Genomic DNA, 7,366 nt, shown 5'->3' with positions numbered 1-7,366 from the left:
TAGTCCTCGGGGTCGATTGTGGGGATGCGGGTAGGGATGTTCCTCTTCCTAAACTCCCCTTGAATAAGAGTCGCTTCTATGGCACGGCGGTGGGCGGGAGTGTTGAGCTTCCACATGGTTTGATTCTCCCACGTGTCCACTTTGATCAAGTATGGAATAGGAATGGGAAAGTGATCCCGCTCCACTTAGAGAAAGAATGCTTGACCATTAGAGTCGGTCTTCATAAGCCCTACAATAAATAACACCTCGTAGATGATGAACATGTCTCCCATGTTGGGGGTGAGATCTGTGGTCGGGATTCCCACGTGTTCGGTAATTGTCATGATCAAACCTCCACAGCAAATAGTGCTCCCATGCTTCTTGGAGATCCGGTCGAGATAGATGGTGACCAAAACACCCAAATTGAACCCCGTGATGTTGAGGAGATACCACATCACATCTAGTTCGGTTTGGCATATCGAAGTACGGGCTTGCGGATGGCAGACAACTTGGAATACTGATAAACTTTTTATTAGCACTATAAATACCTGCAGTATACAGAGTAGGAATAGTGTAGCTAAAGGTCGGTACCAGATATCGATCACGGGCAAAACAATCACAGACTGGCTACCCTCTACTAAACTCAATTACTATTTAGAAAAACCAAAAGATTTGAAGGTTCTTGAAAAAAAAAACAATTTGAAAGCAAATAAACAAATAATTGCAAATAAATCACGGAGATAAAAGTATAGAGATAAGGGAATTCCAGGGATGTGCGTTCACAGTTATGGTTATAAAAATTCCAACTACAATACCCTAGCACAGTTCTTACTTTGATAGAACAAGTCACGTAGTTTATGCTCATGCGATGCAAACGTTGGTTACAAACATTAGGGTTGTCAATCCTAAATACGTAACTCCTAAAAACTCCTAAGACCCTTGAAAAGTCCTCACTCTCAATTAACAGTGTCGTTTTAAAAGAAGCTAATTACCGTGTCTATTAAGTGATCTAACTCGCCAACCTCCTCTCACGATTATATAGCAAGTTATATTAATTCATCACAGGATGTGTCACTCAAACGTGAAGCATTATCCAACAACTTAAGGAAGAAACAAAGTAAGAACAAAACAGATATTAAATAGAAAAGGAATTGTATAACCAAAGTCGTTACTAACATATCCCTAGAATCCTATGAATTTAGTTACACATGAAAGAATAATCTAAAGACATAGATTGAAGGGAAAACAATTGGAATATAAAACTAAAGTAAATAAAACTCAAAGGTTGAATCCTTGTAGCTTTGATGTTCTTGAATCCTTCTCCAACTCCTTGCACAATGAAGCACTCTAACTTTTAATCTCTAGAAAATATATTGCAAAAAGAGGATCCTAATGATGAAGCTTGAGGGGGTATTTATAGGGGAAAATCGCCCCTTCTCAAATAAGGAAAATGGTTGCAAATTATAGTAAATCTTGGAGAGAAAGTAGGGCAAATTCTGCTCGTTGCGTTTTTGTGGCGGACCGCTGCACCTTGGCCAACGGTCGCCATGGATTGATCCGAGGCTTCTGACTATTAGGTGGCGGTTGCCACGCATTTCCCAGCGGTCGATGGGCGTGTCTTCATTTCATGCACAAATTTCCCGAAAAGGACCTGTACAGATATGGCGGCCGCTGAGCGCCGGCAGTCGCCGGCAATGTTGCAGCGGTCGCTGGACGCTACCAGAAACTCCAGATTTCCTACTTAGCGTTTTGACTCCCTTTTCAAACTCAAATATGCACATTTCTCACAAAACATGTCAAAATACAAAGATATATAAAATATGCATATAATGGACACGTAATGCAACTTTGACATTCAAAACAGACCAAATAATGGTCGTAAAACCGTGCAAAATCCGAGCGTATCAACTCCCCCAAACTTCCATTTTTGTTTGTCCTCGAACAAAACACTAAAGACACAAGAATAAACGCACAGAATGCACAATGACTAGACGTTGTGATTGCCTCAAAAGATGGAAGAATAGATTAAGCATGAATTAACGCAATCAAATCAAGCAAGGCTTATTAAAAAACTTTCATTACTAACTCGTAGAACACCTTGAAATCATGCACTCACATGTGGCAAACTTCCAAAGATGGGAAGTGATTTATCTCTAACTCTTAAAGTGCATAAAGATAATGTGTATAAGCAAACAAATCATGCATCATGCTAAGTTTATCATAGGCTTGCTCAAAGTCTAATCCGTCCTCTACTAGATGTGTCTAACCCTTTGAACGGAACCACCAACATCGGCTACATAAAAATAAATTAGTTCTAATAGGATCTAAGACAACGAAATATATATTTAAATAAAAGAAGGAATCAAAAGAAATTGTAAAGTGAATACATAAATAAAAAATACTACCGTCTTGATTTAAAGTTAATAATTTGTAATTAAAATAAGAAATATTAAAAAGAATTTATTAATATTGACAGCAAAATAGAGTATAAAAATAGATCAAATAAAAACAGGCAATTTAAGTAAGGTCCAAATATGATGCCATAAAATATAGCACAAATAAATTCAAATTAATGACTCAATTGTGAAAATAAATTTTAAAGTAAGTAGATTTAAAAAAGAAGATAATAAGAATATAATGGTGCAAGAGTATGTGTTAATTACAGTAAGAATTCACAATATTATAAACAACTAAAAACATTATAAATAATAGGAGTAATAAAAAAAGAAATGTACTCCTCCCAACTCACTCTAAATTAAACATTCACATTCGACAAACAATTTTATACAACTTTAATTTATGATATGAGTGGAGTAAAAGAAAATAAAACAAATGACAAAGGAGGGATGTGTGAATAAGGATCAAAACGTATGTGTTAGTTAGAATAAGATACAGTACAAATAAAGGGAAATGTGCAACTAAAGATCAAGAGGAAAAATCCAAGCATTGAATTATATGACCTATATTTTTCAAATAGTGAGTACTTTTCGAGTTTTTAGAGAACATCAACTAATGTAGGACTTCAGGAGATGTCATATTAGGAATCTGGATATTCTCATTCATACAACTAAGGATGCATGGCCAAAGGCCAAATGCATATTTGATATTGGAGATATATAAAATACTTTTTACCAATCAAAATACATCTTTGAGATAAATTATCTGTAGTTATAAATGTGCATAATTGAAGCATGTTTTGTTTCATTTTATTTTTGCAAGTTTTATGGAACACGTCATACCTGAAAATATAATTTGAAAATATATTTTATTTTATCCAAAAGTCCATCTATATACATGCCCATGGAGAATATGTAGCATTTGTTACTAAAATAAATTATTTTAAATAAGTTGTTTCATCGAATCGTGATATATGTAGAAAAATATGTATATCGTAATTAAATAAGATATTTCATCTAATGTATTTTTTCTAAATATATTATACTTTATTTGATTTTAATTGTTAGTCTCACAACACACAATATTATTATCATTTGTTAATATCACTATATTTATTTTTTAAAATTTTAAATTAATATCAAACTTATATTGTCATAATTTCTATATGATATAACTTCCATACAAAAGCATATGATATACATTTTATAATGAATTGAATTATTCGAACTTAATAATTTATAATCGTATTATAAAAGTAATTAAATTGATGAAAATAACGAATGAGTTGGTGGTATGAGATTTTTAATAATTTTAAGATAATTTATCAAACTTCTTAAATATTTTCTTTTCCGTATTGCAACGATGAGAGTCGTGAGCAATGATGATAAATTTAAATATTTTCTTTATCAAACTTTTTAAATGTTTTATTTTCATCATAAGTATCATCAACCCCATCATTATAGACTAAAACCTTTAATCATTGGTGGACTCGTGACTCTTGCAATTTCAACATACAATTGCGTACTATCTTTTAAGAAATAGGGGAACATGAACAAATAAATATCAAAATTAAAGTGTTTTCACAATTAATATACTCATTTTTGCCAAATTTAAATTTTGGAGTACATGAAAATATACATTAACAAGAACAAAATAAACTAAGAAAAATAAAATAGACTTGAAAATTTTAGTTTCCCTCTTAAGTTGAAGTAGCACAAAATGTATGATCTAATTCAAATATCAAGAAAAAACACATAATATGTGTTCGTATTAAAAATATGTTGTTATGATGCAATATTGTTCTTTATTTGATATTGACAATAATTTAGTCTCACTTTTTATCATTATTACTTGGTATTTAATTATTATTATTTGATTTAGCAAAATTTGAATATAAAACGGAGTATATGATATATATATATATATAGTTGCGTTAAAGATAGAACCATTCTTAAGTGTAGAACCTAGAACTCTACATATTTTATTCATTGGATGAGGAAAAAATGACGGTCAAGATTAAAAATCATACATATTAGACTATGTTTTCACGACATTCCGGACTCAACATGTGAAAAAACTCACATGTTGATGGAAGAATGAATGAAACGAAGAAGAGTCCATGCATGCTTTATTTTTATATATAGGGTTTTAATCTATATAAAAAGCCCTCTAAGTAACAACATACAGCCCAAATATCAACCATCGGATTTAGTAATTAATGGCCACGATTTATTGTATAATTCATTTCGTTTGTGTCATGACAAACGAAATTTCGGTCATAAGGAGGGCATTTTCGGTACAACAAATAAATGGAGCCGTCAACTACCGTTTTAGTGGGCGGATTTTATGGGATTTATTAATATTGACAGCAAAATACATTCTCATTTCCTACGCTAGATATTAGGTGAGAGAGAGAAAAGGTTTATCATTTCTTCAAATCAAACAACACAAAATCATTCACTTCTAAACCAAAAAACCCTAGTAATTTATTTCACACGCTTCAGTGAAATCAGCGATATCTCTCAACAGCGACGATGACCACTCGCTCTGTCGGAGCAGGGATCGTGGACGGTAAGGTTAATAAAACTTTCTAATAACTTCTATTTTTAGTTTTTGGGTCAAAATTGATTCACGATTCTTGGCATTTTTATTCGCTATCCACAAGTTTATGAAAGGATGAAGGTGAACAAGAAAGAAGCACAAAACCAACCTCCGAAAAATGGTATTTGGCCGCCTAGGTTTGGGCAATTTTGGTGTCGATTGCTTGAATTTTTAAATTTTACCCTAATTTTCTAACCTTGGTTGTGTTTCGAATAGCCGCTCAATCTGGTTGGCTAACTTTGAAGAACAATTCAGAGGGAATCATTGATGGCAAAGGCGAGGCCTAAGCAAATATGAATGGTCCTGAAAAAGGTACTTACCGAGATGTCTTTTTCAGTAATGGAGAAATGTGAACTGAACTTTAATATTTTTTGTTGGAAATGGGTAACATGACCTTAAATGTGGGTTTGGTTAAATTTCTTGGAAAAATAGTTTTTATTAATAACTGCTGGCATTTAATCTACAGCACAATCGGATATGAAATGGCAACACCAGAAATTGGAAAGGAATCTACTAAGGTTCCCACAATTGATGGATCCAATGCTTTAAAAGGTAATAGATTTACAGAAAAAACTAAGAATGTCTCTCAGAATTTCATCACATATACAAGAAACGTATTAGGTCATATATGTAACAGTTTTGTGTCATGTTTACAAACTGTTATTGTTTCTATAAGTTGCATTCAATTTGGAATCACCTAAAATAAATGTAATGGTCACTGATTAGCATTGGAATAGTTTTATGGGTTATGTAGTAGCAATATATAAATTAGGTCATGTTTGTATCACTTTTATGTCATAAGTGAATTATATGAATTAGGACATGTTTGTATCACTTTTATGTCATAAGTGACTGCAGTGTTTATTTTCTCAGATGGAAGTCAACATGGGTGAGGGAAGGCTATTGGAATTGTGGATTGTCGACTAGATATAAGGGTGTGCATCAGTATTTAAGAGCTAAAAACTGTTGTGTTGAAGTTGGCCAAAAAATAATCACAGCTCCCTTTTCCAATAAAACATCGACATCCAAACATTATGCAACGGACAACAAGAAGATAAAGATCGACGTTGAAAAGATGATAGCAAGCTACAAAGCTTCTGTAATGGCCATGTCATAAATTTTGGATTTAAAGTATGTTTCATTGATACAATTATGTGCGTATTTAACGTATGGATTTTCAAACATTTTATTTCATCAATGGGTGATACTTTAAAATGACATTGGATTTTATTGTTTCTTCAAATTAGATTTTAATATGAATTATTTTTCTGACTCAATGACCAAGGTAAAATATGATGTTGTGTGGTCTCTTCTGAAAAGTAAAACACAGTATAAGATGACTCTATGTCATACTTCGTACATGTTAGAGTCATTTTGAGTAAAAAAAATAAAAATAAAATCATTAATTTGTTGTTGGAATTTTTGTATAGTAACTAAGCAACTTGTGAGAAAAAATTGATTATGTAAATTAGAAGATCATGTCATAATATATGCATGTAAGAGTCATTATGAGCATAATCAGGCAAAAAAATAATAGTATTTGAGAATTCATGCATTGGGTCATAATAAATGAATATTTTGGGCATAACATCGTATGGTTAATTTGTGTCATAATAAACCAACATTTGGGTCATCATATAACACTAAGGAGTACCAGAATGCTTCATACAAATCTGATCGAAATGTTCGTATCCAATAAACTGAAGTACACGATTATTCTCATGTTTTTGACATATTAAAAAAACCCAATATTAATACGGCCGAAGAATACACAAACAATAACCCAAACATCAACCATTCTTTGGGTCATACTAAACGAATATTTGAGTCATGTCAACATATGGGTAAATTGGGTCATAATAATCCAATATTCGAGTCATTACATAAAACTACCGAGTACCAGGATGCCTCATACAAATCTGAACGAACTGAGTAATTTCAAACAACCTGACAATGCAAATAAAATGGAGTCCAATAAAAAACTTAAACTGACGTTACTTGAAAAAAGAGAATACATGGTATCAAACTTCAGAATTTCTTCTAGACCGCCACTTTTCTTTCTCTTTGAATTTGTCACAATTCCTTGAATCACGGTGACCCCAATCCTGACATTTCTTGCATTGACGCAAAGGCTTGCTCTTAAGCTTCAAAGCCTTATCCACTCTTGAGGGGACTCTACTACCAGATCCCTTCGTGCTGACGACTTCTGGTGGGTAAACATCTACTTCTTGGGGTGCCTCTGCCCCATAAAAGTCCTCTATTAGTTTCTTCTTTTGTGATGTAGACATTACTACGCCATCAGCAAAAATTTGTTGCTTGCTTCACGAACTAACCACATAGATCATACATAGGAAAAATCAGAGCATATAATAGAACATATCATACAAAT

General features: G+C 32.8%; 1 long non-coding RNA gene across 2 annotated transcripts; it reads left to right on the top strand.

Annotated features, from left to right (window-relative positions):
- Positions 1-4,796: 4,796 nt before the first annotated feature.
- LOC121768245 lies at positions 4,797-6,065 on the top strand. Of its 2 annotated transcripts, none has more exons than XR_006043324.1 (3): positions 4,797-5,098; positions 5,194-5,289; positions 5,851-6,065. It is a non-coding gene; the product is annotated as an uncharacterized LOC121768245 (long non-coding RNA). The 2 variants fall into 2 exon arrangements; XR_006043325.1 differs by lacking the exon at positions 5,851-6,065 and adding an exon at positions 5,444-5,501.
- The last annotated feature ends 1,301 nt before the right edge of the window (positions 6,066-7,366 follow it).

The sequence above is a fragment of the Salvia splendens genome, chromosome 15 (genome assembly GCF_004379255.2).
Source record: "Salvia splendens isolate huo1 chromosome 15, SspV2, whole genome shotgun sequence".
Taxonomy (NCBI): Eukaryota; Viridiplantae; Streptophyta; class Magnoliopsida; order Lamiales; family Lamiaceae; genus Salvia; species Salvia splendens.
Note: the sequence above shows the minus strand (reverse complement) of the source record. Positions and strands in the feature narration are given on the sequence as shown.